Here is a 21,228-nt window from a genome sequence, read left to right on the forward strand (position 1 = left end):
TAAGGCCAAATGGTATGTCACTTCCCCAGTCCGCTCTAGAATCTCGAAAGGTCCAGTAAACCTTAAAGACAATTCCCTACTCTTCCCAAATCTCATCAGACCTTGCCTCGACGAGATTTTAAGAAACACATGGTCACTGATCTCGAAGGATAGAGGTCATCTCCTCTAATCAACATAACTCTTCCATCAGCTTTGAGCCGTAACTAATCTCTTTTGAATAAGAGCAACTTTCTCGGTCGTCTCCCGAACCAACTCCGAACCCAACATTGGTGCATCTCCCACCTCGGTCTAACAAATTGGTGATCTACAAGGTCGGCCATACAAGGCCTTAAATGGTGCCATCCCAATACTCGCTTGATTGCTATTGTTATAGGCAAACTCCATCAACGGTAGGTGTCTCTCCCAAGACCCCTTGAAACTAAGAACACAAGCTCTAAGTATCTCCTTCAAAATCTGAATAGTGCACTTAGATTGCCTATTGGTTTGAGGATGATAAACTAAGTTAAGGGCCAATTTAATTCCTAACACCTCTGGAAGGCTTTGCCATAGTCGGGGGGTAAAACAAGGATTTCTATCCAAAACAATGGTCACCAAGACCCCCTAAAGTCGAATTGTGTCTCTAATGTACAACTCTATCAAATAATCAACTGAGTCGCCCGTGCATATATGAATGAAATGCGTAGACTTAGTCAACCTATCAACAATCACCCAAATGCCATCATTACCCCATTTTGTTCTTGAAAGCCCAACTACAAAATCCATAGTAATATGCTCCCATTTCCACTCGACTATAGGTAAGGGTTTCTAACAAACCTATTGGTTTTTGGTGCTCAAGCTTCACTTGTTAACAAGTAAGGCATCTTGAAACAAATAAGGTGACATCCCATTTCATACCTCTCCACCAAAACTAGCGACTAACATCATGGTTAGTGCCTCGCGGATGTACCGCAGGGCATAAGTGGTGAAATTCCCAAAGTACCTCCTCTCTATAAGATTCTGGTATAAACAAACGGTCTAAATACCTTACAAACCCTTCTCTTCTCTCCCGTAGGAGATCCTCTCACGGATTGTCTCCACCTCATGGTCACCCTGTTGTGCCACTATGATTTTGCTAATCAAGGCGAGTTGTGCAATCAAGGTAAACAAGGTAGTACCCTCGCTAGACTCGCCAAGATGCAAGTCAAACTCGCCAATATCACCCAACATTTTTCATTCCCGAATGGCCACACTTGCCACTCTATTCATAGAATTTTGACTCAAGGCATCGGCATAACATTGCCATTTCTCGAATGATAGTGCAATTCAAAGTCCTAATCTTCCATAACCTCCATCTATCTTTATTGATGCAAATTCAAATCTTTTTGGAAAAATAAGTATTTTAGACTCTTATGATTGGAGAAGATGTCAAACTTCTCACCATACAGATAATGCCTCCAGATTTTCAAGGTAAAAAATCGTCACCGCTAGCTCTAAGTCATGGGTAAGGTAGTTCTTCTCGTGGATTTTCAATTGTCGTTAGCCATAGACCACAACTTTTCCCTCTTGCATTAATACACAATCAAGCCCATCCCGGGACACATTACAATACACGATATAACCCAAACCCCTTTTCGGAATTATCAAAATTGGTACAGTAGTCAATCTAGTCTTAAGTTCTTGGAATGACTTCTCACAAGTCTCGTTCCATACAAACTCAACACCCTTTCTTGTTAGTCTAGTCAATAGTGCGGCTAATCTAGAGAAGTCCCTCACAAAACGGCAGTAATACCCAGTTGACCCCAAGAAACTCTGAATCTCAAAAGCGTTCTTAGGTCGTTTCCAATCTTGCACGACATCTATCTTCAAGGAATCAACAGTTACCCCTTCCCTTGACACAACATGGGCCAAAAACTTCACCTTCGTAAGCCAAAACACACTTCTCATGGCATACAATTTGTGCACCTTAAGAAAATTGAGTACTATCCACAAGTGTTCCTTGTGTTCCTCCTCGGAAGGTAAATATATCAAACTGTTGTCCACAAAGACAACCACAAAACGGTCTAAAAACTCTCGGAAGACTTGATTCATCATGTCCATAAATGAAGTCTGTGCATTGGTTAAAGCAAATGGCATGACTAGGTATTCTTAATGGCCATAATGCATGCAAAAGATTGTTTTCTAGATGTCCTTCTCCTTAACTCTCAATTGATGATATCCCGATCTCAAGTCTATCTTCGATAAACAACAAGACCCCTTAAGTTGGTTAAATAGGTCATATATTCTAGGTAGAGTTGTTCTTAACAGTAACTTAATTCAATTTGTGGTATTCAATACACAATCGTAATGACCTGTAATTCTTCTTCACAAAGATAGTCGACGTTCCCCAAGGTAATATGATATGGTTAATGAAGCCCTTATCTAAAAGTTCTTGGAGTTAGATCTTCAACTCATGCAACTTGGTAGGTGAAAATCTATATAGTGCCATGAAAATTGGTGTCGTGCTAGGCACTAAGTCAATGGAGAATTCAATCTCCCGATAAGGTAGCAACCCGGTAAGATCTTCAGAGAAAACATCCGAGTATTCACAAACTACCGTCGGCAAGTCACCTCGAACCATACTACCCTCATTGGCTAAGGAAATGGCAAATAGGAAACTAAGCTTTCCCCAACTTTTAATGTCATACAACGGTGGGATCGAACTATCACCCCAATCACATAGGAAATAAAAACAATCCCTTATTGTTGTGCATACAGACACTCTGTAGTGCTGACAATCTATCATGGCCCAAAAGTGTGTCAAACAATCCATACCGAAAATAACATCAAAAAGTGTGCATATCTAAGATGATGAAATCAAAAGAGAGTCAGTGATCCATGACCTCAATCTCACAAGTGCAGCACACTCACCCCAATGCTACTCTACCCTCAACAGATGACTCAATCCACAATGGGGACTCCAACTAATCAATCTTTAACCCCAAAGCAGAAGGAGAAGTAATAGATATAAATGAATATGATGCACCCGTATTAATCAAAACACAAGCCAATGAATTGAACACAATAAAGTTACCCTTACAACAAAGGATCCTGGAAACTGTTCTGCCTTGGTAACAGCATACACATGCCCATGTAGCCTCTAATCAACCTACTCATATCTTAGAGCATAGGCCTGTTGTACTGACTGAGCCAAGGTGGCTCCCTGAATAATTAACATACAATAATCTTGATTCAATCCCTTTCAGTTAAATAATTACGAAACTCCGATCATCATTTTACTAGTCAAATCTTTATGGTTGTATTTCTTAATATGTGAGAGATTTACAAAAAGAGGTCCACATGCAATACATATTCAATCTCTTTAAAGTATGAATCCATAGCATGTGAGGCAGGCAATGTAAGAGAACAACACAAAAGAATGCCCCATGGGCTAAAAATTCCAAGGCTTAGACTTGGTTAAACAAATATGGTTATCAGAACCCATACATTTAAAGCCCTTAGCTTGCCATAAATAAACAATAAAAGAAAAGAGTCTCGTGCTCTCAAAACACTTCCCATGCCTTTAGCTAGGTGGGATCACCACATCCTTTCCTGCACAAATCCACTAGAGGTTAACACAAAGCTCAATAAAAAGATCTTAACAAAGTATATATATTTAAGTAGTCTTAAATACAGATTCAATGCCATGCCATGCTCTAAAATCGTAAGTTTTATTCTTTTGAAATCACATGCAATGTTCTTTAAAAAAAATTAAAATAATAATAAAAATAACTCATTATCTTAATGAATTTCAAACACAAAGTATGGGGTGGTAATATGGCTCATGTAATCCCTAGGCTAGTGTCTACAAATAAGCATATGAAGCACTACTAATTACCACTTTGCCGACTCCTAACCAGAAGGCACGTGGTACCTACTCATGCATGTTTTCGGTTATTCACTCTGGACACTCAAGCCAACTTAACCAATACCAATCTACGCCTCCTATCTAGACTTACCAAATGTATTTACTCCAAAGTATTTCAAGATCATCAATTGTTTTCTCAAAAAAATAACTCAATTTCCAAAACATATCTGTAATAATCAATATTCAAAAGCTATGGAAGTGAATGAAATGGCAATGCAAATATGTAACCCCATTGTATATTTTTCCACAATTCCCAATATTTTTCCTCAAAGTGAAGATACAACATTCAACATACATTTAACATATGACACATTTTCATATTCACAATCAATATCAATTTTTTTCATGGTCCAAGCATATATTAACAACAACATTTGCATATCAATTTCATGGTCCAAGCATATATTGTTTTCTAGTTCAAAATTACATTTGCATATCAATATCCATATCAATTTCTCAACAACAAAACTCATCCATACCATGGATATCTCAACAACATAACAACATGTGAAAGTTCATCATTATCTCAAAGAAAATCCCAACATTTGCATAAGTCTTTCACAAAATCCACTTTTTACCAATTTTCAAAAATCTAGGGTTTGATCACAAAGAGAATTTCTCTCATTTTTAAAAGATATTTTCCTCAATGTACCTCCAAGAATCTTATAAGTTCATAAAACAAATCAATTTGAGTAATATCATAAGAAAAATATTTTTTCGACATTCTCAAAACTTAACACCTCAAATCCCAAACCTCTAACATAATAATTGCATCAAAATAGACCAAGACATGCTAGAATCGTATATATAACTCTAAGAAACTCTCTACCTCAAGCTTGGAGAAAAAAAGACGAGAAAAGCCCTATAACGGTTCCAATTTTGACCCAACTCTTTTTCGTACTCTTAGATTCGAGATTATGTACCTTCAATTGTTGTTTGTACCCTTTCCATTCATGATGGAGTTTGGTCGTTGGGAGTTATTGGTTGTGTTTGAAACAGGTTAGGAGTTAGTTTTTCAATAAAGTTGTTGTCTATTTCACTTCTGGCTCGCTCAAGCGATGCTTTGGCCGCTTGAGCAGTTTTTGAGATCTCTCAGTATTTTTAGGCCTGTAAAAATTATGAGAATGGGTGATCTTTGCTCAAACGGTCTTTTACAGGTCTGAACTTCTATAACAGGGTCATTGTGCGCTCGAGCGGTGTCATTTATTGTGTCTGACACTCGAGCGACAATTTGATCGCTCGAGCGATGATTTGATCGCTCGAGCGGTCTGTGCGTATATTAATTCAAAAAAAGGGATTTTGGTCACTCTTTCACTTATTCTCTCTCTAAAACACCTCTAACCCTAATTTCTTCACTCACTCACTCACTCTCTCTCTCTCTCTCTCTCTCTCTCTCTTGTTCTTGCTTGAAAACCTTAAATACACCCTCACCCATTGATTTTGCTACCATAGTTCCTTGGAGAAAAGGGGGTGTATACCTTGGTGAATCTGGTTATGGAGTGTGGTTATGGTTTATTATGTTGGCTTGTGTGTCCTTGGTGAAAGTCCAGAAACTCACATGGTTAGGTGCTAATCCTTCTAATTAGTACCGATAAAATGGCTTTGGTAGTGCTTGTATAGCCTACTAGCAGACATGTACCTAGAGATGCTAATTGTTTTGTATCCGCTGCCCTGTTTTCTGATATAACCCAGTGTTTTGTATCCACTGTCCTATTTTTTGATATAAAAAGAATTGTTTCATGAATTGATGCATAATATTGGCATTGCATCGTTTTGAGATAGAAAAGTATGATGTTTGGTAATGGCATGCATATGCATACACCTTATGACTTTGTTAAGTTTTATACACTGTGTTTGAATATTTCTACTGGGCTTTAGCTCACCCTACGTGGAAAATAACTTTCAAGTCCTGATGATATGCCTCCACCATTCAGAGGACATGGAGCCAAGAACTTCCTTTTGTTTCTTTTATGTAATTATTTTTGTATGAGCCTTGGGCTTTCTATGTATTGAGTTTAACTCACTTTTGTTGTAACCAAGCAATGACTTGGAAGGATGTAGCCATTAAGGCAAAACCTTACTTGTACTTCCTTTTATTTCAATTCATTTACACATGTCATATGTTATAGATTCATGATCTAGGATTTATAAATGTATACATGCATATGTACACAGAAATAGAAGTGATGAAAGGTTAACATTTTTATAATTTTATGCTCTTCCATTAGTTATCATGAGGTAGATAATTGTTATTTTTGTGGGGCGTTACAAGCCCCAAAAATCAATGGTGTCGAAATCCGATCTCCACCATACACGTCGTAATCCTCGATGAGCTCTCCAAAATTGATGAAGGCACTAGGGTCAAATATCTAATGGATTTGGAGAGATCAAGAATTTAAGAAGGTTGATAGGTGGTTTTCTAGAGAGAGATAAGAAAAAAAGAGAGTAAAGTGAAGTGTAAAGAGAGAGAGTGAAATGAAAAGTGAAGAAAAATTTATCACCTTAGATTTTTAAGTGAGTGGAGACATTTCATGAAGCTGACTCCAAACAGTCCCGTTGAGTGATGGATCCTGCGCTCGAGCGGTAAATTCAAACTCTCAGAATCTCTCTTCTCTGCAGACATATCGCTCAAGCGGTAAAAAAACTTTGCTCGAGCAGTGAAATCATATTCCTAGTATTTCAGACCTCAAAACAAATAACTGAGTAGACTGGTTTACTGCTCGAGCGACAAAATAACCGCTTGAGTAGACTCAACTCCCAAGTGAAGCTAAAATCAACCTTAGAGCATTCCCATCATTCCCGAACTCGATCCAACACCCAAAAACCCAAGTCGACGTCTCATAAAACACTTTAGGACAAAAATGAATAATCATAAAAAGAAGAATAGGTGATAATACATGATTCATGAGGTTCAAAAAGCAGCACGAACTCAAATAAGGAAATGGAAATTTTGAATCAATAAACTCAAGTTGTTTTAAAAAGGCCCGAGACATCACACGACGAAAGGCACAAGAACCATAAATTTCAAAGACAAAAATTGTAAATATTAATGAATGTCCACCAAAACTTATAATTAAAGAGTAATGTTAGGGATACTAAAATTTCTACCAAATATTTTACCAAATGTTTTACATGGGTGGGTTTCACATAAGTGTGCGGTTCACATCCATGTGAGACATTTGGTAAAACATTTGGTAGAAATTTTAGGACCTCTAATATTTTCCATAATTAAATATGTGCTTTATTAATTTCTTATTATTCCAAACTTGATCTATGTTGATGATATTATTTATGCCTCTTTCTTGGCAACTTGTTAACTAATACTCATCTCCTACATAATTAATGGCAAATATTAATAAGTGCCTCTTAGGTATTGTTTAATATTGGAAAGTGTGTAAAAAGTGTCTTGAAAATATGTAAAAAAAAAAATTAAAAAGTGTATTGATTTTAATAAAAGTACACTAAAATTAGTGAAAAATGTATTGTAATTTATAAATATTTTGTCAATTGTTATGTATTGTGTGAATTATGTCATGGAAATATTCCCTAGGTATAATGTGTGCAAGCAATGGTAGTTAGCAAATAAACATAATTGGTGCCTCTTCCTTTGCCATGCATGCTGAAAATATGTTGAAAATATTATTATTATGTCGCTGTTGGGATGGGATTTTCTATCTCCAAACATTGTGTGTCCTCTCATCCCATATATATTTACAGCCGCATGATCCATTTTTTTAATTAAAACTAATTATGTGCAAAATTACATAATTACGAATCTATAAGATAAGAAAACAAAGTCATTTTAAGGACAGAGGATCCTAACCCCTTCTTTAATTTCCAAGCTTATTTTATGAATTATGTCATGGACATTTTCCCCAAGATAGAAAAAAAAATGATAAATATTAATTATTAAAATTATAAATTTTTTTACCTTTTATAAATTATTTTTCTGATCATCAGTGATCAGCAATTTTTCCATTTGTTAATTAATTCTCGATTCCTTATTCAGCATTGAAACACATGGCTTTGAACAGAAAATAAAAAATAAAAAATAAAAAATTATTATTATTATTATTATTATTATTATTATTATTATTATTTATCATAATTTTTTCTTCAAAAATTATCTCGAAATGAGGTATACAATGTAGATTTAAAATTTATGAAATATCAAGAATATTGTGATCCATAGATATAACTTTTCTAAGTATATAATATTGTTATTTAAACAAGAGAGAATTACAGCACAGTTGGAAAAAAATAAAAACAAAAACAAAAACAAAAACAAAAACAAAAAACCAAAAAAAAAACATTTCAAAAAGCATGTGGTATGCAAGTGAATCTGTGATAAGGTGTAAATAAAGAGTTATAAAGGTGCAAGTATGACTTACACCCCTCTATGTTTCTGTAATAAATTTTTTTCTATCCCATTAAGATATAATTCTCCCTTGAAACAATGTCATCCATCAAATCAAAAAGAAATATATATATATATATATATATATAAATACAATGCCATCCATATTTCCCCACTTTATGTTTTTATTATTCAAATGAAAGCAAATTATGCTAATTGGCATTTAAGTTTAGACAAATTACTGATAATGTCTAAAAATTGTTAAACGTTAACAAAAAAAATTATAGTTATAATTTTTATCATTTTTTTATAATTATTTTTTCTGTCAAACACTAATATGTCATTTGCCCTTTTGAATTTTTTTTTGGAAAATAGTCACATGAGTTACAATTTTTAGGGGCAAAATGAACATCTCCCCTTTCCATCTTCTCTCTTCTCTGTGCATACCCATTTCACTCTGCGTCTCTCCCCCTTCCATCTAGCTCTAATATAAAAACCAAAGGCTGTGTATAGTTCATTTATTACATATCGATAAATCAGTATAAATTTAAGAGAAAAGTTAGGGATCATGAAAAAAATTTCATGAAAATGATCATGAAAGAGTTATGATCCTTGGATTACCTTGATTAGTGTGTGGTGCTTTATTCTAAGTGTAATCCAAGGGTCACAAAGTTTTCATGATTATTTTCATAAAAGGTTTTTCATGATACCTAGCATGGCTGTAAATTTAATGACAAATTCCACCTGTAATTTTTATATTTTTTTTCTTATGTGATTTTAATCTCTACAATTTCAATTGATTCACAATTTAATGTATTGTGTACATTTAAACTTATTGTATGGGGTAGACTTTCCTCTAGTCCGTGATTGAACTAGAAAGTATTGTTGGGCCCGTGAGGACTACTATGGATCCCGTTTCGATAATTTGAACCGTTCAATGTGTAGAACTTGTCTCTTCCTAAGCCGTGATCGGACTGAAGGGTATTGTTGGGCCCGTAGGGACCCACCACGGATCCTGTTTCAATAATTGGAACCGTTCAATGTATAGAACTCGTTAACCACTATATGTCTGTAAAAAAATCACATTAATCAAATATCGATAACTATCTTATCGGATCAGATTTCTATCACCATTTATTTTTTCACCGTCTATTTTTTTTTTTTTATACAAAACTGATTTGATCACGTAACTATCGATATCCGATCAACATGATTTTTTGTCGGCATATAATACTTGATAAGTTCTATAGATTGACAGTTCAAATTATCGAAATTGGACCTCTAGTAGGCCTCCATGAGCCCAACAATATCCTTCATTCCGATCACGGACGGGAGGAAACCAACCCCTTATTATATTATGAATTATACTTAAAGTGATTATAATTCACACATTTCAAATATTAGAATTAGTTTTGAAGGCTTCTAAAAGAATTGAATATAGACATTATTTGGTGACGGAGAACCATGATAAAAATGGCGTCATTAACAAAATTTAAAAAAAAAATAAATTTAAAAATGATGTTAACGTTCACTAATGTTAAAATCACCCGTACCTTTTTTAATCCTCAAAATGTAACCTACCTTTGGTTTCCATCTCAAAAACACAAAACCGCTAATTTTCTAGTAATAAATCTTTGGTACTTATCCTTACATGTAACTGCATGTTTTAACCCTTTTAGTTTTACCATTTTAGTAATGACACCGCCTTGTTTCGAGTTCAAAATTAGACTGGAGGGTGCTATTAGGTTTCTGAGATTATTACAAAATTTATATTGATAATTTAAATTGTTTAATGTATAAAATTTGTAGTGAATTTTATACCCGTAGAAAATTAAGTTGATCGAATATCGATAACCACTTAATGAGATCAAATTTATATCAACGGTAATTATGATTTTAAAAATAAATTATTGATAAAAATATATTCTGATTGAGTGACTATTTATATCCGATCAATATAAATTTTTACAGAAATAAAATACTCGCTAAATTCTATACATTAAACAGTTTAGATTATAGATGTTGACTCCGTCGTGGGCCCATGGAGGCCACTAACACCCTGAAGAGAAGCTTATCCCTTTAGTAATAAGTCAAATTTAAGGAACTTAGATATTATGGCCTTGTTTGTTGATAAGTCGTTGGCTAAGGTAGTGTTTGATAAAGGGATAAGCTCTCCTCCATATCTCATCTTTTATATCTTTTTATATTCCTTTTATGGGTTTTAATTCGAATTCGAACTGATAATCCGAACCGTCTATCTAATAGGCCACGCAATGAAGGCCACCCATGCAAAAAATTAGTTTCATCAGATAACTATAAATATGGGAACAAATCATATTATGTTTTATAAAATAGATCGTTTAAATTTAATTATATTTACCATTCATTTTATAAAATAAAATGTAATTTATTCTTATATTTATAATTTTCTGATGAAATTGATTTTGTACATGGATGACACTTGTTGTGAGGCCTATGCAATAAACGGTTTGGATCATCGATGAAGATCCGAATTGAAACCTACAATAAGAGTATGGAGAGGTATGGAGGGGAACTTATCCCTTGATAAAGTTGAAATTGAAAATTGAAAATTAAGTATTAAAAACTGAATGCTGAATTTTTTAAGTTGAAAATTTGTTTGATAAAAAATTAAGTGTTTAACTAAAAACAAATTTTTTGATATGTATAAGATCAAATTTGAAACTTATTACTTTCAAATTGTATCTTTCAATTTTTATATGGATAATTACTAACTAGTCCCATTAAGTAGACATAAATATAGTCTTACTGACTTTTTGAGTGTACTAATGAGTTCTATGATACCTATATTTATCAAGTTCTTTCATCTCTCTCTCTCTCTCTCTCTCTCTCTCTCTCTCTCTCTCTCTCTCTCTCTCTCTCTCTCTCTCTCTCTCTCTCTCTCTCTCTCTCTCTCTACTTTTTTCAAAAGCTTCACATTGTTGCCGCCTTCTACCACCACCACAACCATCGTTATTCAAATGCCAACACTGTTCACCAACTATCTCTACCATCGTCGCAGATATACACTTTACCATCATTGATCTACACTTTACTATAAATCTACACTCCATTGTCGCCAATCTACCCAACCACCATATCACCACCATCTCCTTTGTTTCATATTTAAATTTATTTTTCAATGATAAAATTTATCAGTCTCTTTTGTTCTTTGTGTATGTGGAAGAGGATAGTAGATTTTCTGGAAGTGAGTGATTGAATATAAGTAACTATTATGGATATTAATGAATAAATTTACAGTGATAAATTTATCAATCAGGACTTATAAGTAAATAAGTCTAGTTAATAGGATCAACCTGTAAGTGCCCCTTTTTTACATTTTCTGATAGTGGTGGTAACAGTGGTCGTGGTGGTGATGGTGATGGTCATTGTGGCATTGTAATATTGATAGTTGTGGTAGTGGTAACAGTAGTGATGATAAGAGTAAGAAAATGATAGTTGTTCTTATGACAAGAACAATGATGGTGATGAGGGTGGTGGTGGTAATGATGGTAGCATCATGGTGGTGATGGTAGTGGTGGTGGTGGTGGTGGTGGTGGTGATATGATGGTGGTGGTGATGGTGAGTTTATAATCGTGTATATCGATACCTATGTTTAATATTTATAAATTCAATCAGAATTAAGTAAGTTTTATATGATTTAAAATTATTTTAACTTTTATCTTGCATTTTAAGGTGTACTTAAATTTTTAAGTAATATCAATTGTGGTTGTCAAACAAGCTTAATTGATTATCATTTAATATATTAAATTTTAAGTGTAGAATTAGGTTATCAAACACCAAGTTATAGTAAACTCCCTTAAACTATTATCTATTTGTAGTTTGTCTCCTTGAATTTTAAACACAACAGTTAAGCATTTTTGTTAAAATTTTGTTAGAAATTTACAGAAAATGAGATCATATGTAAAGTACATCACATATTTAGTTTTAGGAGTGGCTAAAATAGCCAAAAAAATTTAAAAATCACTATAAGTTATCATATTACTCCCTTTTTTCTGCACAATTTTTCATTAAAAAAATAATTAAAATAATCAATTTCTAAATTAGATCTAAATTTTTAAAGGTGGACCCATCAAAAAGCACAAAAGTTCCTCGTCGTCTCTTTATAGTTGAGGATGAAAGCCTAAGGTCTCGTTTGGAATATAACACTTTTAACTTTAAATTCAAAAAGTTATTATCCTATACCAAACAGTCAAATATTTTATTTTCTTTCTAGTTTTTGCATATCTTTTCGTAAAAAATCAAAAAAAAATTCCAAACATACTAATTTTTTTTACCTCATATGTTAGCCAAAAAATCAAAAAAATTATTAAAATACCATATTTCCAAACAAGGCCTAAATAGTCATTAGTATATGTAATAGTTGGGTAATTCTATTTACACACCACATAACTTTCAATACATACCATTTTCTCAATACACACCACACAAATTTTTAATACTTTGATTTCTTCTCACTTCAAACCATCAATTTTTGAAAAATCCTAAATTACCCTTTACCTTCTTCAACTCTCTATCCAAAACCCTAACCTTACCACCCATCACCACTCCCTCACCGTTGCCTACTCAAAGAGATGAAAAATAGAGAATCAATTCTACATCTGCGATAGAATAGCAGAGAATTGATTTAATGATTCAAGATGAAGAAGACAAGAAGAAGAAGAATATGGATTTGTTAAAGACCAGTCAGATTGAGAAAAATGGGAAAAGAACCTGAATTGACAAAGTTGAACTAGTCTTGATAGATTTTCTGGTGTTCTCTCCGCAACCCAGTTGCGATCTCTCTCACGCTTTCTTGTTATACCCACAGTGGTGTGTGTGTGTGTGTACATTAAATATATAAATTAAATAAACAATAAAATAAATAATTCAGAAAAAATAATTATATAAATTATTTCCCGAATTAAAAGCTTACAGAAAACAATGTCAAGGCTTGTGTTGGACACAATCTCCTTAAAGTAGATTTCACCCTCGCTCCGGTGCTTCGAGTTTTACTGACGTCTACTTCCCAAGATGCAATGAATAACACTTAAATTTGCAACACTACAAATTTAAGTCTGGAAAACCAAAACTCTATTGTAACTCTCTCTTTTTCTTCCTAAAATTAAATGCAAAATAGATGAAAAATCATAGAGAAGACCAGAGAAAGAAGGACAAAATTATGATAGAAAAACTAATGAAATGAATTGCTGGAAGCAGTCTTTATATAGGCAGAATGATGGTTGTTCGAATAGGTACCAAATAGATATAAATCCATTCGTACAGATTAAACAAGTTTGGTTTTGAATTTCAACAGGTAAAAAATCTGTTCCGATAGAAGGCTCTGTTTGGGTGAGAAAAAACAAACTTGACAGATCTAATTTGAATTTTGAAACTAAAATTCAAAACTAAATAAATAAAATGCAAATGTTTTAGCCCAAAAAGATAAGTATTGAGCCGGACAAGCCCAACCCAACCTCACACCATGCACCCAAGCCCAGGCCCAGTCCAGCCCGCCCGACTGACCGGACGGACGGACGACGGTGGCGCGAGCGTGTGGTTTTTGTTTTGGGTCCAATGGGTCTAGCCCACTTCACCCATAACCTCACCCTTCCACAAACTTGGGTACCCCTTGGGGCCCATCCCAAGTATCCTAATCTAAGGTATATAAACCCATTCAAAACCTTAAACATTTCCAATGTGGGACAAGCACATTTCACAAATGTGTAGGAAATCCACCTAAAACCATTCCATGAACCCAAAAACGCACGTTGAATTCTCATTTATCCAGAAATAGATTTGGGCAACCAAATACACGGTTTTATTCACTACGTGGCATTAAACATGAACTCAATTAGAAATGTTAAAAATAACGCTTAGGTCCTACCTTAATTAATGGTCAAAGTTAGCAAAAAATAAGGTTATACAAAAGCCATTTTCCAACAATCCCCCACATGAATGGACTTCACAAGAACGGACATGCAACAAGATCCAGACAAACAAAGAGTACATTAAGAAGATACACCACATCGAGATAAGTAGCTTTTGGCTTTGAACCTCCTCGAGTGAAAGTCTATCGGACTTACTAGCTAACCAGTAGATGCGATGCCTTGAACTGTTCAGCTGTTTGTGTAAGCCAAGACAATAGACTACACATAATGTATCTGCAGACACAGTTTAGTCTTATGGTTGTGTTCATTTTGGCCCTGAACAACGCCTGGTAATTTATGAGTGCTCTAGAGAATTTAGCCTTCACAATTCTCACAGAACCGGCCCAGTTCACACTCATATAGGTAATTTCTTATTAAGAGTATCCTGCTATACCCCACTTGGATATCCAAGCTATAAGAATCATTAAAAGCAAAGCTTATCCTACTAACGCTGTAGGTATCACTCTTCTTATCATAGAAATTGGTACGAGTAAACCTCCTTAGTGATACGTGAAGTCATCTATAATTCGGTTGTCCCTTTGAACCTAGATCTTGGGATCTCCAGTCAACTAGGTTGGGTTTTCATTATGGAGACTTTTAAGTAATAGACTTTAATCCTATTCCCCTCGATAAATGGTACACTTGCTCTCTAGCTAGCCCTTTAGTCAATGGGTTTGCAATATTCTCCTTTGACTTTACATATTCTATGGAAATTATTCCATATGAGAGCAAATGTCTAACGGTTTTATGTCTTCGACGAATGTATCGAGACTTATCATTATACATATGATTATGTGCCCATCCTATTACTGCTTCACTATCACAATGAATGCATATAGCTGGCACAGGTTTAGGCTACATTGGAACGTCTTCTAAGAAATTACGAAGTCATTCAGCTTCTTCTCCTGTTTTATCTAATGCAATAAACTCAGATTCCATTGTTGACCTAGCTATGCATGTCTGCTTGAAAGATTTCCAAGAGACTGCAGCACCTCCTAAGTTAAAGACATATCTACTAGTGGATTTTGAATCTTTAGTATCCAATATCCAATATCCAATATCCAATTTGCATCACCGTACCCCTCGAGTACTGCTAGATATTTGGTATAATGAAAGCCATAATTCTGGGTATGTCTTAGATACCTAAGTACCCTAATTATCGCTTTCCAATGATCGGACCCTGGATTACTTGTGTACCTACTCAATTTGCTTACAGCATAGGCTATATCTAACCTAGTGCAATTCATTAAGTACATCAAGTTTTCGACTATCCGAGAGTACTCTAATTGTGATATGTCTGCACCAGTATTGTTTGACAAATGAAGACTAATGTCAATAGGTGTTTTAGCAGGATAGTCGTCATGCTTTCCAAATTTCTCTAGAATCTTCTCAACATAATGAGACTAAGATAAACCATATCATTTAGATGTTCTAGTAATTTTTATTCCTAGAATTACATTTGCTATTCCCAGATCTTTCATGTCAAACTTTTTGTTCAACATTTTCTTTGTGGATTTAATCATGTCATTATTGCTTCCAATAATAAGCATGTCATCCACATAAAGACAAACTATGACATAGTCTTTGTCTGTGCTTTTAACATAGATGGATTTGTCACATTCGTTTATCTTAAAACCATCAAAAAGCATAGCGTGATCAAATTTTTCATACCATTGTTTCAAGGCTTGTTTTAATCCATAAAGGGATTTGACAAGTTTACAAAGCTTTTTTCTCTTGGCCGGGAACTTGAAACCCTTCCGGTTGTTCGATATAGATTTCTTCATCTAACTCGCTATTCAAAAAAGCTGTTTTAACATCCATTTGATGTATTTCCAGATTATACAAAGCTGCAATCGTAATCAACATGTGAATGGATGTTATTCTTGTCACTGGTGAATAGGTGTCAAAATAATCAAGGCCTTCCTTCTACCTGTATCCCTTAACAACAAGTCTAGCCTTGTATTTATCTATTGAGCCACCTGCTTCATTTTTCTCTTGAATATCCATTTATATCCAAGAGGTTTAGACCTTGGTAGAAGATCCACTAGTTCCCAAGTATGATATTGCAGTATTGATTCAATTTCACTATTCACAACCTCTCTCCATAATAGAGCTTCAGGACTTGACATTGCTTTCTTGAAGTTTTGAGGCTCATTTTCTAACAGATATGTCAGAAAATCTAGACCAAATGATTTAGAGATCCTAGCCCTTTTGCTACGTCTAGGTTCATCAGATTCATTATCATTGTGGCCTTTACTACTACCCATAGCAGTATCAAAAGTTCTTTTATTTGAACTTTTTTCTTCAGTTTCCTTACTATGAAAAATATGTTAAAAAAACGACGCATTTCTTGACTCAATAATAGTGTTTACATGCATATCCGGATTTTCAAATCAATGAACTAAAAATCTATATGCACTACTATTATTAGCATAACCAATAAACACACAATCAACAATTTTTGGCCCTATCTTAGTCGTTTTGGGACTAGGGACTGCAACCTTGTCCAAAAACCCCCACACTTTGAGGTAATTATAGGTAGGTCGTCGACCTTTCCATAATTCATAAGGTGTTTGATTGAGTTTCTTGTGGGATACCCTGTTAAAGATAAAGTTAGCAGACAAAATCGCCCCCCCACAAGTTCTGAGGTAATCTTTAAATAATCAACATGGCATTCCTCATCTCTTTAAGAGTTTGATTCTTTCTCTCAGTAACTTCATTTAACTGAGGAGAATAGGGTGAAGTGGTTTGGCGAATGATACCAAGTTCAAAACAAAATTCCTTAAATGATGCATCATACTTACCACCTCTATCACTCCTCACTATCTTTATAGTTTTGCCAAGTTGATTTTCAACCTCAAGTTTATCTTGCCTAAAAGTTTTTACGGCTTCATCTTTACTTCTCAATAAGTAAACATAGAAATATCGAGTGCAATCATCAATAAAAGTAATAAAGTACTTCTTACCTCCTCTAGTTTGAACAAATTTTAAATTACAGATATCTGTGTGAATTAAATTTAGAGGTTTAGTACTTCGTTCAACTTTATTAAATAATGCCTTAGTGAGTTTTGCCTCAACACAAATATCACATTTATGATTAGGATCAAATTCTAAATTTGGTAAACATTCTAAAGCAACAAGTCTACACAAAGAATTAAAATTAACATGTCCTAATCTATCATGCCATAAAAAAAAAGATTCAACAATATAAACAAAAGATGTGTTCTTATTATTAAAAGTTAAATTAGGTACAACAGTTATTACATTGAGCTTAAAAAGCCCATCACTCATGTAACCTCGCCCCACATACATTCTACTATTGGAGAGTATAACTTTATCAAATTCAAAGACTAATTTAAACCCATTCTTGATCAACAATGACCCAGAAAACAAATTCTTGCAAATCTCTGGCACATGGAGTACGTTGTTAAGAGTAAGTTTTTTCCTGAGGTCATTTTCAACACGATCTTTCGTTGTCATCTATAGTTGATGTAGAGGAGTTTCCCATAAAAAGTTGTTCCCCACTTTTCACCACTTTCTAGGTTGTAAACACCTTCTTATCTGCACAGATATGGCAGGTTGCTCCAGTATCCACCCACCACTCCTTGGGATTGCCCACTAAGTTTGCTTCAGAGACTACTACAGCAAGATTGATGTCTGGCACTCCATCTAAAAGATAAAAATCCTCGGCTATGTTGGCTTGTGCTGGCTTTTTGCTCGAACTCCCTTCATCCTTCAGCTAGAGGGAGTTTTTATCTTACAGATTGAACAGGTTCGGTTTTGAATTTTAACAGGTAGAAAACCTGTTTGGATGGAAGGCTCTGTTTGGGCGAGAAAAAAACAAACTAGACAAATTTAATTTGAATTTTGAAATCAAAATTCAAAATTAAATAAATAAAATGCAAATGTTTTTAGCCTAAAAAGATAAGTATTGGGCTGAACAAACCCAATCCAACCTTACACTATGTACCCAAGCCAGGTCCAGCCTACCTAAACGGACGGACAGACGGCGTGCGTGTGGTTTTTGTTTTGGGTCCAATGGGTCTAGCCCACTTTACCCATAACCTCACCCTTCCACAAACTTGGGTACTCCTTGGGGCCCATCCCAAGTATCCCAAGTTAAGGTATATAAATCCATTCAAAACCTTAAGCATACAAGCACATTTCACAAATGTGTAGAAAACCCACCTAAAACCATTCCACGAACCCGAAAACGCGCGTTGAATTCTCATTCATCCGGAAATGGTTTTGGGCAACCAAATACACGGTTTTATTCACTACGCGGTATTAAATATGAACACAATTAGAAACGTTAAAAATAGTGTTTGGGTCCCACCTTAATTAATGCTCAAAGTTAGCAAAAAATAAGGTTATACAAAAGCCATTTTCAAACATTTCTTTCAGCTACTTGCAATTTCTCGCACTCTCTCTCTTTTAATCGCAATTGTGAGATCATGATTTACTCTCTTTGTCAGTCTGCAGCAGCGCTAAGGAACGGCTCATGGAAGGGTTGGGAGACTGAAAGGGGTGGAAGAAGAATGGTCCTGGAGAGGGAAAGTGGTTGGTAGAAGTGACCGGGGGGTGGGGAGGCACTGTGAGGCTGTAGATGGCGACGTTGATGCCAGATTTGCAGAGAGAAGAAAGATGTGTAGGGTTTAGAAATATGTCCAAAATGGTAATTTAATAAAGGTATATAAGTGTAATAAAAAAATTATGAAAATCGTGTGTACTGAGAAATTTAGTAGTATGTAAATAGAATCACCCGTAATAGTTGATATCTAGTTAAATTAATACTTTCATCTAATGAATTTACCTATTTTTATATATCATTTTACGTTTCAAAATCAATCCTCAAATTTCCCATCACTTTTTTATTTTTTATTTTTTGTTTTTTATTTTATTTTATTCGTGGATAGAGATTCCATTCAGATAGCAGAAACAAACTTAAAACAAAAAAGACTCCAATCACTTACCATACTCGAATTTTATTTAGATTGTTCTTTTTTCTTTTTCTTTTTTTGGGTCTGAATCCTTTCAAATACCTTTCAATTTTTGTTAAAATTAGATCAATTTAGATAACTATTCTTGTTCTGAATTATTCAAATATGTTGCATATATGGTATTACAAATGGTTTTTTTGATGTGGATGGATAGGACCATACCAAACTGCTTTTAAATTTGCAAAGTCAACCACATTAGCATCACTGATATTGAAATCTTGTATTTATTTTTTCTAATCAAAATACATTAATCTTAGTTTTCATCATTATTTATATTAGCGATGGATAGGAACAAAAGTGACATAGGAGAAAAAAATGGGAGACTGCCACCGATGTAACTTGTCCATTATAATATCAAATGCTTTTCCATCAGTCGAGAACTTTTGTAACTTTTTTGTTTCCTTGAAAAATACTCATATTATTAACTGTTACTGTTTGTACAATGTATAATATATACATTTTGGTCAAAATAATGATCAGAAATCAAAGAGTAACAAAAAAATCATGGTCAAGTTTTAAATTACCGAAAAAGAATTTCACTTCATCAATTATCTTGATCTCTGGATCAAATAAAAAATAGAGCAAAACATCTTTCATTGGATAAAAAAAGATTTCAACATTATACTTACACCTCTTTTATTTTCTCAGTTAAGACCCAAAAATTTTTTATTATCAAAATTGTAGTATAAACGGCCCCAACCAAAAGAATAAAACTTATAGTGTAAAAAATTACTCAATTAAATAACTCGCCTTGAATCTTAAATAGATTTGAGCTGCCTTTGTATTCATCAAATTGTAAATACATTTAATTAGTTTGATTTTAATTTTTAATTTTGTGTTAATTTCATCCAATTGATAACATCAATTAAGATTTTTAAAGAAAAATAATTACTGAGTTAGTTGAGATTAAGTCACTAAGTTTATAATTTTTCTTATAAAAACATGATATATGTTGTTCATGTGCACATTTCTATAATAAAAAATAAAGATAAAAATAAAAAAAATGCATTAACAATTGTAATCAATTAAATCAAATTGAGACAATTATAAATTGAAGGTTAAAATTGGATAGCTACTATTAGCACATACTTAATTTCTTTGGACCTTTATTTATTTGAACCCTTACCCTAAAGCCTAAATTTTAATAAATTTTTTTTAAACATTCTACTTAATATCAATTTTATCCACATCCATAATATCATTATACCCAAGTGCACACCGACCTAATTTTGCACAACCTCTCTTCTTCTCCTCTCAGTAAACGATGAACGATTGAGAACAACAAACGATTGGGAGACGAATTGGCTTTCCCTCCCTTCTCCATTTCTCATATATAATGGTCTCTTTCTTCTTATTACCGTGAACGACGATATCTTAGTTGAAAATATAGTCGGAAATCTTTTAAATGGTGCCTTTTTTCTTCTCTTAGGTAACCAACAACTCTCCATCACATTTTCCTTTTCTTTTTTTTTTAAATTTCAGGATAAAACCCTTGATACAAGGGGTTTTAGAGGGAAAAACTTTCAGGAAAAACAAAAAAAAAAAAAAAGGAGAAAAATCCTACAAAATCAAACTGCTCGGCATTCTAGTTCCAAACAAAATGTTTATGTTTAGCAATGTATTACTGAACTAAACGTTTTTGTTCAGCACTGTATTAATAAACAGAATCTTAGCAGTCGGCGAACCAGTACCGAATAAAAAATGACTCATAATGCAAGATAGATAAACAAACTAATGCAACGCCAATCTCATTAGAGTTGTTCCCTCATCCTCCATTACTCTATAAGTATCAACGCATAGTGAAATCGACTTAATAGGATTGTTTGCAAAGCTAACTGATTTGGAACTGAACACATTTAAAACCATCAAACAAAGCGTTAATTGATTAGGTGATTTCAAATGTTTTTCATTGAAAATGAATACGTGGGTTTAGGATGCTAGTGAAAAAGAAAAATGTAAGCGTTTAGGTTGGAAAGGAATACATATAGATGTGGATGCAGATGGATGTACAATATTGTAGAGTGTTATTTTAATTATTTT

Source organism: Camellia sinensis, chromosome 3, assembly GCF_055761805.1.
Source record: "Camellia sinensis isolate YWXY chromosome 3, ASM5576180v1, whole genome shotgun sequence".
Taxonomy (NCBI): Eukaryota; Viridiplantae; Streptophyta; class Magnoliopsida; order Ericales; family Theaceae; genus Camellia; species Camellia sinensis.